This window comes from Ambystoma mexicanum, chromosome 1q (assembly GCF_040938575.1).
Source record: "Ambystoma mexicanum isolate Mex_15411 chromosome 1q, UKY_AmexF1_1, whole genome shotgun sequence".
NCBI lineage: Eukaryota > Metazoa > Chordata > Amphibia > Caudata > Ambystomatidae > Ambystoma > Ambystoma mexicanum.
In genome coordinates, this window is record NC_090922.1 from 712,391,288 (window position 1) to 712,413,614 (window position 22,327).

Here is a 22,327-nt window from a genome sequence, read left to right on the forward strand (position 1 = left end):
ACACCTAAGGTGATTGCATACATATGTGTATTACATATGTGTATTATACTTATGTGGGCAGCTGAGTATATGATACCATTAAAAATAAAGTACAATTAAACAGCTGGAATACATCCATACCCAAAGTAACACATAGTGACACAATATACCAAAACATGTCTAACCCATTGAACTACCTCCATGGTATCTGCACACCTGGGGGTAGATGCCCTTAAACTTCGAAAATAGCAGACCCGCTGAATTAGATCCATGCCCATTATAACACATACTGACATAGTTTTGGGCTGTTTTCATAATATATGCACATCTGGGGATAGATTATCATAACTTATTCGCATCATTAAGTATATTTCCATTATGTTTAATCTATCCTCCCCAACAGTACAATGATGTTCGTCCTCAGTTTTTCGTAACCAGATTGTTCCATTCTACTGAAAAGTTCAGTCCCTTCTGGACTGTGTTAAGAGTATATATCCATTTTTGTTCAGAACAATGCAATATTGTGTCAATATCGCCCCTTCTCATGGTATTCTTGATATGTTGGAGTATAAACCACTTCATATCTGTGTCCTTGTGTTGCATTTTCACGAAATGTTCTACCAGTGGCTTATCTGCCACCTTATTACGTATGCAGCTCCTATGTTCAGATATCTGTTGTTTCACTTCACGTGTGGTCTTACCCACATAGAGGAGTTTGCATGGACAACTAATGATGTAAATTACATTTTTCGTTAGACAGTTAGTGTGACAGTTCATCTTCTATATTCTATTGCCATAATGGAATTATTTCTTGGTTTCAGTCAATGGGCATGCAACATATTTACCACATTTATAATGACCAATGATGGGAGGCAATCCCCACTGATAATTAATAGTGGATTCTTTTTTGGGTTCTAAATAAGTGTGCACCAGTTTCTGTCTCAAGTTTTGATTGCGTTTGAACGCAAAAATCGTCTTTTTCAGTAATGTGCCAGGCTGTTTAACTAAATTCCAGTGCTTGTTGATAATTCTCTTTACATCTGTACTCACAGGATTGAAAGTGGTAACACATACTAAGCGTTCATTCTTATTTCTTTCTCTGGTAGTCAAACATATCTCCCGATTGGTATTGTCCGCTCTCTTTAATTAATCTTTTACTAGTCTATTTGGATATCCCCTGTTTTTCAGCCTCTCCTTTAGATGTTCCGCATGGAATTTGAATTTATCTTTCTCAGAACAATTTCTTTTGATCCGCAAAAACTGCCCGTAGGGTAGATTTTGTCGGAGGCTAGCTGGATGAAAGCTGTCAAAATGGAGTAGGGAATTTTTATCGGTGGATTTCCTGAAAAGTGTTGTGATAAGTTGATTTGCAGATTTTTTGACCACAAGGTCAAGAAAACTCACCTGGCGAAAGTTGTATTCAAAAGTGAATTTGATATTTGTATCACATTGGTTTAGCCAGGCATGAAACTCATTTAGGGATTTCACTGAGCCCCTCCAAACTACAAAAACATCATCGATGTATCGTTTCCAAAACCTCAGATGCATGTTTAGGGTGGGATGGTTCATGAGGTAATTATTTTCACCAAGGACAAACTGATCCTCAAAATTAGCCATATATAAATTTGCCACGTCGGGGGCAAAAGGGCCCCCATGCTGACACCTTTTTCTTGTTTGTAAAGTTGTTTCCTAAACAAGAAAAAGTTTTCTGTCATGGCAAGCCTAATACATTCTTGGACAAATTCAGTAGGAGGCAAATGTGGTCTCATTCTTTTGTTCAGAAATTGGCCAAGTACATGTAAGCATTTTAGTTGGGGAATAGCCGTATATAACTACTCTACGTCCATAGTAACGAGAATGTCATCCTCTCTGATTTCAATGTTTTTGATAATGTTAATCATATGGGTAGAGACTTTTAGATAAGATGGCATACCCAATACAAAAGGTTTAAGGAATACCTCTGAATAAACAGATAATGGTTCGAGCAATGAGTCAATGGCTGACACAATAGGTCTGCCAGGCGGCTCAGTGATATTTTTATGAATCTTAGGTAGAATATAGAAGGCCGCCTTTTTCGACTCAGTTTTATTAAGGAAGCGACCTTCTTCTTCACTTATCCACCGTTCTCTTACTGCATGATCAGGTAAACTCCTTATTTCGTCTTGTAGACGACCTGTAGGGTCCCTCTCTAGTTTTTTATAGGACACTGTGTCACCCAATAGTCGCAAACATTCGGCTTCATTTTTGACAGTGTCTACTACCACAATCCCGCCCCCCTTATCCGCAGGTTTTATCGTGATCGAATCTTCACTGCATAATCTGCTAAGGCTTTGTCTTTCCGCTTTTGTCAAATTATCTGGTTTATGATTCTTAGATTTGATAACTGCAAGTATTTCGCGAGTAACAATGTTCTCGAAAGCTATAATTTCAGGTGTACAGGTATGTGGCGGTGGAGTAAAGTTAGATCTCGTTTTAAGCCCACTCACATTGGGAACCGTATCCGAAGCGGAACCCTTTTCATATGGGTGCGCTGGAAGGTAAACCTCAAAAAAATGTTTGAGTCTAATATTCCTAAAGAATCTATGTAGCTCGAGTTCCATATTAAAGGCATCGGCTCTTATAGTGGGGACATATGAAAGCCCTTTGGATAACAAATCTAGATCTGATTTAGCGAGAGGGTACTGAGATAGATTGAAAATGGGCATTAGGTCAGAGGTACCTTGGGTCACTGGTTGGAATACCACTGCCTGGTCCTCATTCTTTGTCCCTGCCCATATTGTGGTTGCCGCTGCCTGGGCCTGCCTCATTGTCCCCCTCTGAAAAAAACCCGTTGTTGATTTTGCCCATTCCCCCCACCCGTCCCTGTGCTGGTACTGGGTTGTCTGTTAAGGGAGGGGTCCGATCCACTAGAAGATCCTGAGATGTTTGAAAAGTTAGTGTAACTGTTATTCCTCCGATAGTTGAAACCACCTACAGGAGGATCTGTAAAGAAACCTTTTCTCAAATATGGGTACGTTCTTTCCTCATTGTAATTGGCAACATCTTTTTTTAGCTTGTTAATTTTCCTTTCCAAATTTAGATCTTTACATTTTTTAATTTCTTCTTCAAGCCCCTCTAGTTGTTTTTTGGCATCTCTTACTGTAGTACTATCCATAAAGGCTTTTTCCAACACCTTAAACTCTTCCCCCTGTTTTTTAGTTTCCTCCTGAGCTGTTTCGATGATCAGCATGATCCAATCCCTTGAGCACCTATTTCCGACCCCGCTAAAGTTTTTCTGAAATTTAGGATTATCAGTGAATATCCTAGGGATATTCTTGACCTGTAAACCTTCAGGGATAATTCCTGCTTTTAGATATTGTAACATGAACTGACCATGTAAGTCTGTCCGGGTTAATTTTTTCATTTTTTGTAAAAATTTTTCAATTTAATTTGTAGCAACCACCTTGTCTATTGTTGGTCCGTCTCCAAAAGGAGCCATCGTTGTTTCGAACAATTTCTTATAGTGGTCGTCTGTGAACGAAAATAAATTCACAGTATCCATTGTGATTATTTAAAAAAAAAAAAAAGGACAATTCCTTCACGTTTACTAAATAAATGCCCCTGCAGCCACGGGCTGTGCTAAACAAAGTGTAAATAAAGGGGTACACCTGCATTCACAATCCCTGATCCTTCAGGTAGAATATACGACAATCACAAAGATGGATCTGTGGAATAGGATGACACTGGTTAGATATAAATCACATATTTATTCGGAAAAACTCATCACATGAATAATTATTTTACTTGCATAAAAATTACCTAAAAAAACTTCCATCAACTCATACCTTCATACGTATCCACATTCAAAAATACATTCGAACATCCATTGATACAACACCCCAGTGTAATAATAACACCAAAGTGTGTTGTTCAAGAATTATTTTCTAAAAGTATTCAATTGACATTTCCTATGGTGACCCAGTCCATAATATCAGGTATCATCATATAGCCAGTGTCCAATATCACCAGATATCCCTCCTAGAGATCACGTCGACACGTGTTTCGGTCAGAGACCTTCTTCAGGACGTCGGGCTAGGAGCACTTGCTCAGCCCGGTTCTCCACGTATCTGGGCCAGTAGTGAATCTAAAAAATGTAAAAACCAGTGTGTCATCCCTATTTCTTTTCACAGGTGACAAACAATGTCACAATATGCTTTCCAAAATAAGCACATAAAGCCCAACTCACCCCCACATTTTCCACTTGCGGGACGGTGAGGCAGGGCGTCGGAAATCAATCCTCCATGGACCTCAATATGACTGTTGAGCCTATGGAACCAACACAAACACCTCGAAGTATTTCTAAGTATTTGTCATAAAACACCCCGTTGCATATATATACCAATGCAGCATATCCACGACTGGACATAACTAAAAAGACTTACACTAACAACGTAGCTGATGGAAACTCCTGTCGTTCACAGGACCCAGGAGCACCTCTAGTCCACGTACATCTATGTCGGATAAGTCGGTCACATAAAAAATCTCCGTACCTCTGTAACAAAATGAAGCAGAATTGCAGTGTGTACTATTTGTAATGTATCTATACAATACCACACTGTTAATTCTGTCATAAACAGTTCCCAAATATATCAAATTGGTGCAACACACCCATCCCAAAAAGAGTGTACCCACTGTAGCCATATTATGAATTCTCGCACCCGACGTACATTGGGACCCATCGGAAAAATACCAAACGTATCAAACATTGTGACGTGTCCCGGTGGCATCACCGTTAGCTCTAACGAAAAACTTTATGCAAGTGTGCTTCATAAATCCACTTGCATGCATGTGTGTGCAAGGAGTTCGTAGCGGCCATCAATAAGATCTCTTAGATCTGGTGAGTTTCTGAGTGCTACCGCCGTATACTTGCATGCGTGTAAATGCGACACATCAGTAACAAACATCAATTATATCTAGGGAGTATCCATCTGCTCCCATGAACAACCATGCGAGTACTCCATTGCGGTCACGAAAAAGTTGTCTACCTTACCTCGCGTACCGCACCGCTCCCCGCACAATAGAGAATAAATCCTATCGTCCGGTCCTCCTACTTTCGTACATCGCCGGAAACTCAAGGAATAACAGCAAAAAAGTGCAATGGATGTTGCCGCGGACCTACACTTCTAACTTTCAAATCTCGTTCCAAAAACACCCACTCGGGCTAGAAACTAAAGAAAGACTAACACAGAACACCTACTACCAATAAACACTAAAAAAGGACTAAAAAAGGACCACCCGCACAGGCTTGAAAAAAGAACGGGCGGACCAGTCTTCCCAAGAGAATATTATTGAAGCATGGAAAACAAAAATAGGTGCACAGTATACAGAACAATATATACTGTGACACCAAATATGTATTATTACGGAAGCATGTACATTAAATTTAAAATGCCCCCAAATTTCACTTAAACATATTTCGCATACTGCATGTAGTCGTACACAGCAATCGAGTGGACAAATAAATAAATGTACACCCTGATGAAAGGAACTGGGGCACACCTAAGGTGATTGCATACATATGTGTATTACATATGTGTATTATACTTATGTGGGCAGCTGAGTATATGATACCATTAAAAATAAAGTACAATTAAACAGCTGGAATACATCCATACCCAAAGTAACACATAGTGACACAATATACCAAAACATATCTAACCCATTGAACTACTTCCATGGTATCTGCACACCTGGGGGTAGATACCCTTAAACTTCAAAAATAGCAGACCCGCTGAATTAGATCCATGCCCATTATAACGCATACTGACATAGTGTTGGGCTGTTTTCATAATATATGCACATCTGGGGATAGATTATCATAACTTATTCGCATCATTAAGTATATTTCCATTATTTTTAATCTATCCTCCCCAACAGTACAATGATGTTCGTCCTCAGTTTTTCGTAACCAGATTGTTCCATTCTACTGAAACGTTCAGTCCCTTCTGGACTGTGTTAAGAGTATATATCCATTTTTGTTCAGAACAATGCAATATTTTGTCAATATCGCCCCCTCTCATGGTATTCTTGATATGTTGGAGTATAAACCACTTCATATCTGTGTCCTTGTGTTGCATTTTCACGAAATGTTCTACCAGCAGCTTATCTGCCACCTTATTACGTATGCAGCTCCTATGTTCAGATATCCGTTGTCTCACTTCACATGTGGTCTTACCCACATAGAGGAGTTTGCATGGACAACTAATGATGTAAATTACATTTTCCGTTAGACAGTTAGTGTGACAGTTCATCTTCCATATTCTATTGCCATAATGGAATTCTTTCTTGGTTTCAGTCAATGGGCATGCAACACATTTACCACATTTATAATGACCAATGATGGGAGGCAATCCCCACTGATCATTAATAGTGGATTCTTTTTTGGGTTCTAAATAAGTGTGCACCAGTTTCTGTCTCAAGTTTTGATTGCGTTTGAACGCAAAAATTGTCTTTTTCAGTAATGTGCCAGGCTGTTTAACTAAATTCCAGTGCTTGTTGATAATTCTCTTTACATCTGTACTCACAGGATTGAAAGTGGTAACACATACCAAGCGTTCATTCTTATTTCTTTCTTTGGTAGTCAAACATATCTCCCGATTGGTATTGTCCGCTCTCTTTAATTGATCTTTTACTAGTCTATTTGGATATCCCCTGTTTTTCAGCCTCTCCTTTAGATGTTCCGCATGGAATTGAATTCATCTTTCTCAGAACAATTTCTTTTGATCCGCAAAAACTGCCCGTAGGGTAGATTTTGTCGGAGGCTAGCTGGATGAAAGCTGTCAAAATGGAGTAGGGAATTTTTGTCGGTGGATTTCCTGAAAAGTGTTGTGATAAGTTGATTTGCAGATTTTTTGACCACAAGGTCAAGAAAACTCACCTGGCAAAAGTTGTATTCAATAGTGAATTTGATATTTGTATCACATTGGTTTAGCCAGGCATGAAACTCATTTAGGGATTTCACTGAGCCCCTCCAAACTACAAAAACATCATCGATGTATCGTTTCCAAAACCTCAGATGCATGTTTAGGGTGGGATGGTTCATGAGGTAATTATTTTCACCAAGGACAAACTGATCCTCAAAATTAGCCATATATAAATTTGCCACGTCGGGGGCAAAAGTGGCCCCCATGCTGACACCTTTTTCTTGTTTGTAATGTTGTTTCCTAAACAAGAAAAAGTTTTCTGTCATGGCAAGCCAAATACATTCTTGGACAAATTCAGTAGGAGGCAAATGTGGTCTCGTTCTTTTGTTCAGAAATTGGCCAAGTACATGTAAGCATTTTAGTTGGGGAATAGCCGTATATAACGACTCTACGTCCATAGTAACGAGAATGTCATCCTCTCTGATTTCAATGTTTTTGATAATGTTAATCATATGGGTAGAGTCTTTTAGATAAGATGGCATACCCAATACAAAAGGTTTAAGTAATACCTCTGAATAAACAGATAATGGTTCGAGCAACGAGTCAATGGCTGACACAATAGGTCTGCCAGGCGGCTCAGTGATATTTTTATGAATCTTAGGTAGAATATAGAAGGCCGCCTTTTTCGACTCAGTTTTATTAAGGAAGCGACCTTCTTCTTCACTTATCCACCGTTCTCTTACTGCATGATCAGTTAAACTCCTTATTTCGTCTTGCAGACGACCTGTAGGGTCCCTCTCTAGTTTTTTATAGGACACTGTGTCACCCAATAGTCGCAAACATTCGGCTTCATACTTGACAGTGTCTAGTAACACAATCCCGCCCCCCTTATCCGCAGGTTTTATCGTGATCGAATCTTCACTGCATAATCTGATAAGGCTTTGTCTTTCTGCTTTTGTCAAATTATCTGGTTTATGATTCTTAGATTTGATAACTGCAAGTATTTCGCGAGTAACAATGTTCTCGAAAGCTATAATTTCAGGTGTACAGGTATGTAGCGGTGGAGTAAAGTCAGATCTCGTTTTAAGCCCTCATAGGAGGACTACATCGTGGATAGGATACGGACCGCATTGGGTCTCTAGATGGCCCTACCTTCTCGTGTCCTAGCGAATCCCGCATTGCACCTTTACAAGAATTCGGAGCTGTATTGTTTAGACTCACTCATATTTTGGAGGAGCCCCCCTTTCTTCAATTTGAAGTTTTGAGTATCACTAAGATGGAGAAGTATCTCATCGTTGTGAATCACGGAAGATCTACATGAAGATAGATGTCTGCATGGAAGAATTTCAAAATTATTTCCATATTGCTTGTAACCAAGTGCTTTGTGCCTTGAGATATGTGAAGAAATGAAATGTTCAAATTGTATTACTAAATTATCTAATCTGTCCTGTCCTGAGGAAGACGACTGTCAGGCCTTCTCTCTCCTGCTAGGGCAGGAGATAGACTGCCTAGACTGTGCTAATGTCTGTTTCCCATAACAATTTATTGGATTGAATAGGGGACAACTTGTTCACCTCGCAGGAGATACTGAATGTTCAGTCTTGCCTGGATGAGTGCCCTTGTTTTTCTGTTTTTTCTGTTTTTTCTTTTTCTTTTTGGTTTTTTCTTTTTGAATATATAATTTTTCCTTTTTGTTTTCTCTAGTTAATTCAAACTACCATTATAATTTTCCCAGTGTATTTATTCCAATATGTTAGGAATACTATCAAGCTTATATGCACTTTAATAGGAAATGTGGAGTATTGATGGTATGTTTTTATGCTGCTTTTATTGTCATTTCAGCACTATGTACGATATAATTGAATATGTGTCCATTAAAGATTGATGAAATTTTACTTTCCTTGACCTGATCTATCCCCCGACTTGATTCCTGTGCTTATTGCAGTTTATCCCGGCGATTTGCTCTCCGGTTGCATACATGTGAACCCCTCTTCCTTCTTGGTACATATCATTATAACACATACTGACATAGTGTTGGGCTGTTTTCATAATATATGCACATCTGGGGATAGATTATCATAACTTATTCGCATCATTAAGTATATTTCCATTATGTTTAATCTGTCCTCCCCAACAGTACAATGATGTTCGTCCTCAGTTTTTCGTAACCAGATTGTTCCATTCTACTGAAACGTTCAGTCCCTTCTGGACTGTGTTAAGAGTATATATCCATTTTTGTTCAGAACAATGCAATATTTTGTCAATATCGCCCCCTCTCATGGTATTCTTGATATGTTGGAGTATAAACCACTTCATATCTGTGTCCTTGTGTTGCATTTTCACGAAATGTTCTACCAGCGGCTTATCTGCCACCTTATTACGTATGCAGCTCCTATGTTCAGATATCTGTTGTCTCACTTCACGTGTGGTCTTACCCACATAGAGGAGTTTGCCCTACCTTCTCGTGTCCTAGCGAATCCCGCATTGCACCTTTACAAGAATTCGGAGCTGTATTGTTTAGACTCACTCATATTTTGGAGGAGCCCCCCTTTCTTCAATTTGAAGTTTTGAGTATCACTAAGATGGAGAAGTATCTCATCGTTGTGAATCACGGAAGATCTACATGAAGATAAATGTCTGCATGGAAGAATTTCAAAATTATTTCCATATTGCCTGTAACCAAGTGCTTTGTGCCTTGAGATATGTGAAGAAATGAAATGTTCAAATTGTATTACTAAATTATCTAATCTGTCCTGTCCTGAGGAAGACGACTGTCAGGCCTTCTCTCTCCTGCTAGGGCAGGAGATAGACTGCCTAGACTGTGCTAATTAGTCGTCGAAACCACCCGTGTATGATACCAGTACAGCCCATGAAATGGTCGGTCGCTGTACGAGGTACTGGTTGTTGACTATCATGGTCAGATTGGAGACAAGTAATTGCTTCTGTTCTATTAAGCTACGACGCGACTACACTTGTCTGTTTCCCATAACAATTTATTGGATTGAATAGGGGACAACTTGTTCACCTCGCAGGAGATACTGAATGTTCAGTCTTGCCTGGATGAGTGCCCTTGTTTTTCTGTTTTTTCTGTTTTTTCTTTTTCTTTTTGGTTTTTTCTTTTTGAATATATAATTTTTCCTTTTTGTTTTCTCTAGTTAATTCAAACTACCATTATAATTTTCCCAGTGTATTTATTCCAATATGTTAGGAATACTATCAAGCTTATATGCACTTTAATAGGAAATGTGGAGTATTGATGGTATGTTTTTATGCTGCTTTTATTGTCATTTCAGCACTATGTACGATATAATTGAATATGTGTCCATTAAAGATTGATGAAATTTTACTTTCCTTGACCTGATCTATCCCCCGACTTGATTCCTGTGCTTATTGCAGTTTATCCCGGCGATTTGCTCTCCGGTTGCATACATGTGAACCCCTCTTCCTTCTTGGTACATATTATTTTGGTTCTCCCCTGGGTTCATGTGGTCGGGGACGCCTATTCTTTGTTTTAAAGTATGTGTTATAATGGGCATGGATCTAATTCAGCGGGTCTGCTTTTTTCGAAGTTTAAGGGCAGATACCATGGAAGTAGTTCAATGGGTTACACATGTTTTGGTATATTGTGTCACTATGTGTTACTTTGGGTATGGATGTATTCCAGCTGTTTAATTGTACTTTATTTTTAATGGTATCATATACTCAGCTGCCCACATAAGTATACTCCACATATGTAATACACATATGTATGCAATCACCTTAGGTGTGCCCCAGTTCCTTTCATCAGGGTGTACATTTATTTATTTGTCCACTCGATTGCTGTGTACGACTACATGCAGTACGCGAAATGTGTTTAAGTGAAATTTGGGGGCATTTTAAATTTAGTGTACATGCTTCCGTAATAATACATATTTGGTGTCACAGTATATATTGTTCTGTATACTGTGCACCTATTTTTGTTTTCCATGCTTCAATAATATTCTCTTGGGAAGACTGGTCCGCCCGTTCTTTTTTCAAGCCAGTGCGGGTGGTCCTTTTTTAGTTCTTTTTTAGTGTTTATTGGTAGTAGGTGTTCTGTGTTAGTCTTTCTTTAGTTTCTAGCCCGAGTGGGTGTTTTTGGAACGAGATTTGAAAGTTAGAAGTGTAGGTCCGCGGCAGCATCCATTGCACTTTTTTGCTGTTATTACTTGAGTTTCCGGCGATGTACGAAAGTAGGAGGACCGGATGATAGGATTTATTCTCTATTGTGCGGGGAGCGGTGCGGTACGCGAGGTAAGGTAGACAACTTTTTCGTGACCGCAATGGAGTACTCGCATGGTTGTTCATGGGAGCAGATGGATACTCCCTAGATATAATTGATGTTTGTTACTGATGTGTCACATTTACACGCATGCAAGTATACGGCGGTAGCAATCAGAAACTCACCAGTTCTAAGAGATCTTATTGATGGCCGCTACGAACTCTTTGCACACACACGCATGCAAGTGGATTTATGAAGCACACTTGCATAAAGTTTTTTGATAGAGCTAACGATGATGCCACCGGGACACGTCACAATGTTTGATACGTTTGGTATTTTTCCGATGGGTCCCAATGTATGTTGGGTGCGAGAATTCATAATATGGCTACAGTGGGCACACCCTTTTTGGGATGGGTGTGTTGCACCAATTTGATATATTTGGGAACTGTTTATGACAGAATTAACAGTGTGGTATTGTATAGATACATTACAAATAGTACACACTGCAATTCTGCTTCATTTTGTTACAGAGGTACGGAGATTTTTTATGTGACCGACTTATCCGACATAGATGTACGTGGACTAGAGGTGCTCCTGGGTCCTGTGAACGACAGGAGTTTCCATCAGCTACGTTGTTAGTGTAAGTCTTTTTAGTTATGTCCAGTCGTGGATATGCCGCATTGGTATATATATGCAATGGGGTGTTTCATGACAAATACTTAGAAATACTTAGTGTTTGTGTTGGTTCCATAGGCTCAACAGTCATATTGAGGTCCATGGAGGATTGATTTCCGATGCCCTGCCTCACCGTCCCGCAAGTGGAAAACGTGGTGGTGAGTTGGGCTTTATGTGCTTATTTTGGAAAGCATATTGTGACATTGTTTGTCACCTGTGAAAAGAAATAGGGATGACACACTGGTTTTTACATTTTTTCGATTCACTACTGGCCCAGATACGTGGAGAACCGGGCTGAGCAAGTGCTCCTAGCCTGACGTCCTGAAGAAGGTCTCTGACCGAAACACGTGTCGACGTGATCTCTAGGAGGGATATCTGGTGATATTGGACACCGGCTATATGATGACACCTGATATTATGGACTGGGTCACCATAGGAAATGTCAATTGAATACTTTTAGAAAATAATTCTTGAACAACACAATTTGGTGTTATTATTACACTGGGGTGTTGTATCGATGGATGTTCGAATGTATTTTTGAATGTGGATACGTATGAAGGTAAGAGTTGATGGAAGTTTTTTTAGGTAATTTTTATGCAAGTAAAATAATTATTCATGTGATGAGTTTTTCCGACTAAATATGTGATTTATATCTAACCAGTGTCATCCTATTCCACTGATCCATCTTTGTGATTGTCGTATATTCTACCTGAAGGATCAGGGATTGTGAATGCAGGTGTACCCCTTTATTTAATCTTTGTTTAGTACCAACCATAATTTGGACAGGAAGCTTGGAGCTGCTTGAGGTAAAAATCTTCAGTGTTAGGTAAGATTTTCATATCAATGATACATCTTCCTGACCTGTGTTAACCCCAGAACTTTATGTTTTGACTAGGACTATTTTACCTTGTGCCTAGGTGAAGGGGAATCATTTTCCCCTCTCACTTGGTCTTGTACTCTTTTTATGAGTGACCTTTTTATGTCCCTCCATAGTGTATGGTCGAATTATAGTTTCCTACAACGTTTGGGCTTATGCTGGGTTGCCCCTATGGGCTTCCCTGATCATTTCTCTTTGATGTACTTGGGTGAATTGCAGTTCCCAAGTAGTAAAGAAGGATTTTCATCCCCTTTACATTTTATATAGTGAGTCAGCACACCCCACATTCTGTGGAGTGGTGGGGCGATACAATGTATCCCCTTTCTTACTTACCTGGTAACATTGTGTTACTATTGTGAGTTTTACATGAATGGCTGGTGGCAGGGGTTTTACCTTTATGACTTTTAGTCTTTATTACTTGCAGGCTGTCAATTTAGCCTCGGTAGTGCCCAGAAGGGCAACCATTTTTCTAAAATGTTGAGCTCCTTCTTTTTTGCCATTTCTTGCATCCATGCTGTTTCTATGGTCTTCCCCTGCCATTCTAGGTGGGAAGGACCTCAGTGGCTGTTTTGTCTTTGGAGGGAATCCTTTAGATTTCTCACCCAGGCTCTAGAGTGTCTGGAAAGGCAGGAAGCGAGGGAGGAGTTCAAAAATCTGTAGCGTAGCACTTTGTCTTCCACTTTGCCTGAAAAGGAACAACTCAGATTGGGGTCTGGCTGTCCTGATATTCAGTCTTCTTCTGACTCCTGAAAAGTGCGCCAAAACCACAGAGCCACATCCAGCCACAAGGAAACTCTTGTCTGGAAACTTCTCCATAGATCCCTGCTGCAAATTCCTTTCCAAAGTCCTATCTTCTGTCTTCATGAGAGAGGAATCCATCAACCGGGTTTTTGGCTGCAGATCCTGGTGTCTTCCTGCTGCAAATCCTCTTCTGTGCTTAGATACTGTGTTAGCTGGGAAACGTACTTACATTAAGCCTGATTGATTTCTGTAAAGCTTTTGGGGTGTTTTCTGTGATTGGGAGTCCTCTCATCAAGTTCACTCAGGCCCACTGCTGGAATCCTCCTAAGGTGTCTTCTCTGAAGTCCCAGGACCCGAACTAACTTTAAAGTGAACAACTTACTTGTTTGAACAGTCTTCCACAGGAACTCTGACTTTTGCTTGCAACAGAACCCTCTCTCATCCTGCCTACAGCTCTACCTAGACCACCAGGGTCCTTCTTCAGCCTCTGAGTGAACTCATGCAATAGACTAGGGAAGGACTGGATAAGTAAAGGATTCTGTCTTGAAAAACACAACAAGTATTTAAAAGTAATTACTTGTGAAATAGTTAGTTGGTAACTGCAACTCTGAGAGTGGATAGTTACAAAAGTTCTTACTTACCTTGAATGTGTGTTGTGCAATTCTGAAAAGTAAATATGAGGGTAATTTTCTCACTTGTGAATTGGCTGTGCCTCTTTCCCAAAAGTAACTGTTGGCTTCACCTTCTTTCAGAGTGTAGGTGTATACGTTCCCCAACTGGGTCTTGCTGCCCCTAACTTGCTGTACAGCCTGTTTATAATAAGTCTGCCTTAGGTTTTTCATACCTAGAATAACATTGAGTTATTCATAAAGTGTAAAGTTGGGTTTTGCTTTTCCTGGTCTGTTTTATACCTTTAAGTTGCTGATAGCTCCTTTAAAAAGTATATAGGTTTTACCTACCTAGAATAGCTGTGTGCCATTCTTGGAAAGTGTTCTTTAGGTGTAGCTGAACTTGGTCTGCCTGGTGCATCCTAAATTAGTGTAAAAGGTTCTGGCTTATCTTAGACTGTGTTCCACTGAGCTGAAAAGCAACTTCAAGTGTATATTACGCCAAAAAGGTCTTACCAAGAATATCTGTGCTATCCTTAAAGTAGTTATAGGTTTCTACTCTTCCTTGAATGAGTGTTCCATTGTTCAGAAAAGTATACTTGCAGGTTAGTTTAATTAGTGATTTCTTTTCTGAGCATCACGGTACAACTGCTGGGGTCTACTACCCTTTTATTACAGGAAGTAATCTAAAAGTAACGGATGTTTTTTTACTTCCCATGAATAGGTTTGCCCTCTACTAAATGTGTTTGATAATGTCTGACTTGCCTAGAAATCTTGTTAGCATTCTAAATAAAGTCTATGCTTTGGTCTGTGTACTTTAAAGCATAGTGTTGTGTTTTTATAATGTGTTTATATGATCTGTGATAGTACCTATTTCCCCCAAGATTTATCTGGGCCTACTTGTATTTAAGTAAATAATTTATTTTTACAATACATAGTGATTCAGTGTTTACTACAATTTCTTTGTGCTGTTTCTACAGTCCTCTCTCACTCCTAAGATAAGTCTGGCTGCTCCCTCTATACTACCATATTCTCACGTTGTAGAGCCTTATACTAAGAGTGGAGTCTTGTACCATCTCAGTGGAATGGTAATGGTGGAATGGTATTACCAAGCCCTTCGTTGGATTTCAGAAAAACTGTTCAAACACACTTCCTGCCCATTTTTAGCACTATTAGCACAGCGCTAATTGCATTGGCGCTAATAAAGCCGGAAAACCCCATTGGGTACAAAGGACCCTATGCGGCTCAACCGCCTTACCGCTAATCGGGATCCGGTGCAAAATGTGTTGGACCGAGTAGAAGTAATGCTATTTGCATTAGTGGTATCTCGTCGGTATTACTGTCGGGATACTGCCAACCTCCTGGTGAGGCCCTTAATCTGTTCTTAAACACCTCAGATTCACGATTCAGACAAAAACATCCAAAATGCATTTAGTGGAAAATAAGCATCCATTTCAGACTATGGGGGTCATTCCGACCCTGGCGGTAGGGGGTTAACGGCACTGGTAAGGATGCCGGTGCCGTTAACTCCCTACTGCCCTATTACGAGGTCCCTTAGAGGGTCCCTCTAAAGGCGGCTGGATTTACCAGCTGCCCTTAGCGGGAGCCGATAAGGGTCCAGGGAGCAAATAACGGGCCCGTTATTTGCTCCCTCCCCATTCCCATTGAGCCCTATGGGGGCTCTAATGGGAATGGCGATTGTTTTTTTTAAATGGGGACTTACCGGGTCCTCCTAGATTGGAATGATCCGGTAAGTTCCCATTCAAGGAACCCAGACCCAGACCGATTTTGGAGGCAGCCATGGTGCTAATAGCCCATGGCTGCCTCCAAACCTGGAATGACCCCCTATGTATTTTGCTTTTCGCAAGTTGCAGTTATAGCATTTTTTTTTCTGCCGTTGTCTCTGTTACGATCATGACAAGACATTCCATCTCGGTGTCCTCGGTCACTTGACAAATCATTGTGCCTAAAAACTTGTGTACAGTATAGAAATGTTTGACCATAGCACATAAAGTAGCCCTTGATTTCATTGTGCCTCAATTAATGCTTTGTTGTAATGTGTCTGTCTTTCCTATCTCCCTGTCATGCTGTCCAGGATGTTTATTTGCATGTATGAGGTAACAAGTGCCCAGAGTACGGAATGCTGTGTGAGTGCTGCTTTCCCTGCACTACTCTAAATTCTTTAATACACAGTTATGAACTCTAGCAATGGTATGTAGTTTGCCAACCTCTGAAGCCTGAAAAGTAGATCAACACAGGGTTGAAATGTGGCCTACTTTACACCAGTCCTGCAGATGAACTGGCCTGCTGTTAAATCTCAGTTACCAGTTTAATGGTATCCACTACAGAGTGCAATTTGCTTTCTGACTTTGAGAACATTCAGACATGTAATTGCTCATTTTACTATAGTGGTGAGATAGCTATATCCGGTAAAATAGCTCAGTGGGATGAGCACTCACTGCTGCTTTGCGTGTGTGATCTACAGGTTGCATGCTCGAATACTGGCAAGGCCAATTCAGACTTTCATCCTTCTGAGTTTGAAAAATGAGTACCAACACAGGTTGGGTGATATTGTATGTATATTTGTTCGATATAAAGCACTTAAGCCTAAGTGCTATATAATAACACAGCATTATCATTTGGCCTTGGATTCACAGTAATTTGGCAATATGGGCCTATACCCACATATGATAACAATACATTTGGTGATCCATTCTTGTATGAAATGTATATAATATTACAGTGATATCATAACCATATTTTTCGTAGTGTACTTAGGAACAATGCTATATGAATCCACTTCCTGTTTAGTGTAGGGATGAAAGGTTGTGTTCCATCGCTTTCCGTGATATCACTTTGGAGTGCGGTCAAATTATATCACTTTTTGTGACGTCATCAGAGGTCTAGGGTCATCCAATGTCACTTCTGCTACCCCTGGCATTTTGGTGAAATGACGTCCCTGACTATGGAACCTTCTCCCCACCAGCATCAGACTCGCCCCACACTCCCGCAATTCAGAAAAGAACTCAAGACCCACCTCTTCACGGAGTGTCTCCTCCTCAACACCTAGGCCGTCATGGCCCCCCTCGTGCCAGCTGACTCACTAGACACCATCTGCCCCTCTCCTCCTCACCACCCTGCACAGCTGTACCCCTCCACTGTGCCCCTCTGTATCCTACCCACACTGTACATCTGTTCTGTTGCCTCTGAAAAGTGCTCTGTTATGATATGATATGATATTTTATTTATGGCACGCCTATACACAAGTGTTTGACGACAAGTGTTTATGCATTTGTACTGTTGTATACCTCTGTAAAGCATTCCATTGTGTATCTATATTGTTGTATACCTCTGTCAAGCATTCCATTGCTTCTTGAAGCTAGGTTCGTTCTCAATAAATACCTTGATGATGATAATAATACTAATACTAATAATACTAATAATAATACTAATAATACTAATAATAATAATAATAATAATAATAATAATAATAATAATAATAATAATAATAATAATAATAAGAGAAAAGGTGAAAAATGGAAGGGGATAGGAATGAGGCAAGATACAGTGTATAAATCACATTTCACTGGTATCAGTCAATATTAGTGGCAAGTAAGCGCTACGCATGTGGCATGATAGCAGACTGTGCCTGGTGTATACCTGTGAAAATTACTGATCTACACGAGTACAGCGATGAGTACTGGTTTCTAAACTCTTACTCATGCCCACACTCCAAATAAACCAGCAATGTTATACCACATTCACCACTTAAAGGTAGAATGGGGAGACGGCAGGCTTTACTCTTCAAGAAGGGTGTCAGCCAGCAAAGAACCATCCAAAACGTACTAAAATAAAATAAATGTACAATCAAGGTTACATAAATAAATAGCCGTCTTCAATTGCACTTAACAAAGGAATGCACTATTAAAAACACTAACAACTCACCAAGGAACGTAAATTCACCAAAATTCCATGGGGAGCGGAAGTGGCATGATGTACCCGATAACATCACTTGAAGTGGCATCACATGGCCTTTATAGCTGACAACATTGCAGGAAGTGACATCACAAGAAGCGGCATCTCAAAAGTCAAATAAACTACAATATGTCTGGTTAAAAAAAATATATATTGCTAACACGGGCAAATGTCTATTTTAGTTTTCAACCATGGGGCTGTCTTGGTATGTAGTGGATGCAGCCTTGATATGTCAAGGGCACACCCAACAGAACCATCATAGGCAGGATCATTGTTTTCTTATGGCCAGTCTCTGAAACTATATATCTGTTAAAGCCTTACAAGCAAGGCTACCATTATATGCTAAAAACTGCTTAATTTGCCAGTCACTATTATAAAATGATAATAATAACCTCATGCTCCCTATAGTGCCATCTTCTACCAGGTTGAACCCCATACAACTTGTACAGATTACATATGAAAGCTATAGCCTCACAAGCTCAAGTGATGTGATCATTATCATCTATAGTAATTATGCGAGACATCCACGATGTAATTGAAAATCTGCGCTCTTCTAACACTGCACACTCTATTCATAATCCTATGTCTTTTCAGTGCAAGCTTGCTGAAATTGTGGCAACATATAGCACACTAATTGTGCGCTAGTGTCTCCCCTTCATTCTAGCTCGCTGACTAGCGTAACTAGAGAACTAGTGGTCACCGACCCCCAAACCATTACTTATGGCATGACTTTCTATGATCATTCTGACATGCTCGCCTTAAGTCATCACCCTAGTTCTCTCTCTGTACCTGCTCTGAACCCTCTTACCTACAATCCGTCTAAAATCAGTTCTGAGATACCTGTCTTTACCCCTGCTATGTATGAGATAAGTCATAAAACTCCATTCCCGGGCCCGCCCTTGTGTTTTTCCTTGCTGAACACTAGGGGCCTCATTACAAGTGTGCAGGTCTGGTAACAACGATGCTGGTAAGCCTACCGCCACCGTTGTTAACGGACCGGCACACTACGGTCTGCGGGTGGGTGCAGTACCCGCCCACAGGGTCAGACCTGGCGGGCAGAACAGCACACGCCCGCAGACTTTCACTTTCCTATGGGACTCAAATGGGAGTGGGGATTAACAATTTACTGGTGCCTGACTTCCCAGATCGCCAGGGTCGTAATCCCTGGTGAGTCCAGCAAGCCAAGTGACGGTGAATATTGCAAGTCCGGCAGCACCGGCGGGGTTACCGCCGGACTTGTAATCAGGCCCAAGGTCTCTCATACAACATGGATCCAAAATTGAGCATCTATCGATGAATTCTGCTCCAGACTTTTTGGCAGTGAATGAATCGTGGTTGAATGATTCCATTCCCTCGGAGGCCACTTTTGCTGTACCTGCCAACTATCACATGCCTCGGACTGACCTTCAAGGTAAAAGAGGTGGTGGGGTCGCTATTCTCTTTAATAAACGGTTGAACTGCCATCTGACACCTCATGAGTCGCCCGATGAATGTGAAAGTCTTGTGGTTAAACTGAAAATTGATAATAAAGTTTCCCTAACCATTGTTATTATCTATAGAGCTCCCAAACCTATGCCTCCTTCAAGGAGCAATGTATTGGCCTTTTGAATAAGCTCACTAAAGACAACACTCCTGCCATTGTGCTTGGTGACTTCAACCTTTGGGCAGATGACCCTTCTGATAAATTAGCCATATCTCTATTGACGGCACTGGATACTATAAGATGCTGTCAGTGGGTGAACGGACCTGCTCATGGTGGTGGGCATACAATTGACTGGATACTCGCTCATTGCTTATCTATCCATCATATATCTCTATCCTCCTTCCCAGGGTAGATCACCATCTTGTGACCTCGCATGTTCATCCTCCAGTTACTCCTTGAAAAATCAATGCTGTCCCCAGACTCTTGAAAAAGTCAACACATTTAAAAAATGCCACTCCCACAAACTATCTACCATCCTCAAACCGAGACTGAACTGTTTGAAGGAGCTCAACAATGCAACTGACTTAGTTATAAATGTCACAGACGCTCTGAACAAAGCTATTGACTCCCTAATCCCACTTAAAAACAGATCCATTATACCAGAATCTAATAAGAATATGTGGCTTAGGGTTTATGGTCTTTTCATTGCAAATAATGCATCGAAAACACAATCCATCGACTGAAATGCATCAAAAATAAATCCATTGAAATGATATCTTTTACATCAAAAGTACATATCCATCAAAATGTATCCATCGAAAATAGGAATGGGAAAGTTTCAATAGATATGTACTTTTAAATGTAAAAATAAAAAGCATTTCCATGCATTTATTTTTGACTTTAAAACGTTACAAGGTGCTGTCCAGTGCTGAAATGTCAGCACTGGCCATCCCCTTGTAATGTTTTACTGTTTATTGTATATCGGGGGGTTCCCCCGAACCTCACCACCCCCAAGGCACACACCCCTTAACCCTAACCCAACCCTAACCCAATCTCCAACCCTAACCCTAACCCTAACTCTAATCCTAACCCTAACCCTAACTCTAATCCTAACCCTAACCCTAAATCTAACCCTTAATCTAACCCCTAATCTAACCCTTAATCTAACCCTTAATCTAACCATAAATCTAACCCTAACCCTAGTCATAACCCTAAATCCAACCCTATCTCTAACCCTAACCCTAACCCTAAACCACACCTAGCCCTAAATCTAACCTTTAATCTAACCCCTAATCTAACCCTTAATCTAACCCTTAATCTAACCATAAATCTAACCCTAACCCTAGCCCTAACCCTAACTCCAATCCTAGCCCTAACCCTAAACCTATCCATCGAAATTAACCATTGAAATGTATCCAATGAATATGCTTTTCGATGGAAAAGCAATTCAATTAATACATTTTGATGGGAATGTCCTGATACTGTGGTTTAGTGATGCCGTCCGTGCTCTTAAAAGGGCAGCCGAAAGAGAATGGCAGAAACACTCATCTCATCTATCACTCTCTCATACAAACAAACAGTGGGGGATTTAAAGGCAATCATTATAAGACCTCTAGTTTTAATAACACGATTGAACAGGCAAAATCCAGCTCTAGAGAGTTTTTCATAATGCTGAGGGAATTGGTAGGCAGGATGTTCACAAGGAAAGAACCTAAAAAAAGACTCAGCCTGTTGTCAAGGGATTCATGATGGGTTTAAATCCAAAATTGGAAAACATCAGCAATCCATTCTTGACTATAGGGGGACTAATAATCCCATTGGGGATAGAATCCCTCCTCCCATGAATCTCCCTAAATCCAATAGCGCACCTAATAGGCAGCGTTTATTTTCACCCCATGTACTGAGGCTGAAATGCTTAAGATCATAGTTACCATGAAACCCACTGCTTGTCGGGCGATAACTGCCCCTCCAGTGTATTTAAAGGCTGCCTAGACATCTTAGTTCCCTGGATGATGAAACTAGTGACCATCTCCTTCACTGAAGGCCATGTTCCCCATCTCCTAAAAGAAGCCAGGATTACCCCCTCTTGAAAAAAAACAACCTCAACCCTTTTTTAGCAGATAAATTACCAATGTGCTTTTTTGTTAAAAATGTTGGACCAAGTGGCTACCTTCAACTTCAGAGAGCAGCAACATTCTCGGTCCATGACAGTCAGGTTTTAGATCTAGACACGGCACAGAAACTGCCTTGTTGGATTTAAAATCTAATCTACCCAGTATTGTGGATAAAGGTCATCCAGCCCTCCTGATGCTGCTCGACCTCTCAGCAGCGTTTGACCTGGACAACCATTCACTGTTCTGTTGGTGGCCAGGTTAAGGGAATTGGTGGTCTGCTCAGGAGTTGCTGCCCGGTGGGCTGCTTGGTTTTTTTGGCCACGCAATGCCATTGCCGTTGATGATGCAGGGTCTACTCCAGCGGCTGTCTCTTGTGGGGATTCACAGGGGTCCTGTATGTTGCCAACCCTTTTTAACATCTACATATCGCCTTTCTGGATGCTCCTTGATGGCACGGGTGTCAAATATACTAATTATGCTGATGACACCCAGGTGGTCATGGAGCTTTCGGGTGTCTATACACATGATGCAGCAGCCATTGACCCCATTTATGGTTCTATTCAGGCTTGGATGGGAGCCAATGCCCTTGCTTTGAACAACTACAAGACTGAGCTTCGCCATTGCAGACACTGACATCACTGTGGCTAAGAGTGTAAAAACCCTTGGCGTCACGCTTGACGCTGGGTCAACTATGAAACATCATGCCACACATATGCGGGCATCTTGTGGCTATATTAATAAACTACTTAGCCACATTCACCCTTACATTTTCCTCTAGGAACATCTCCTTGTT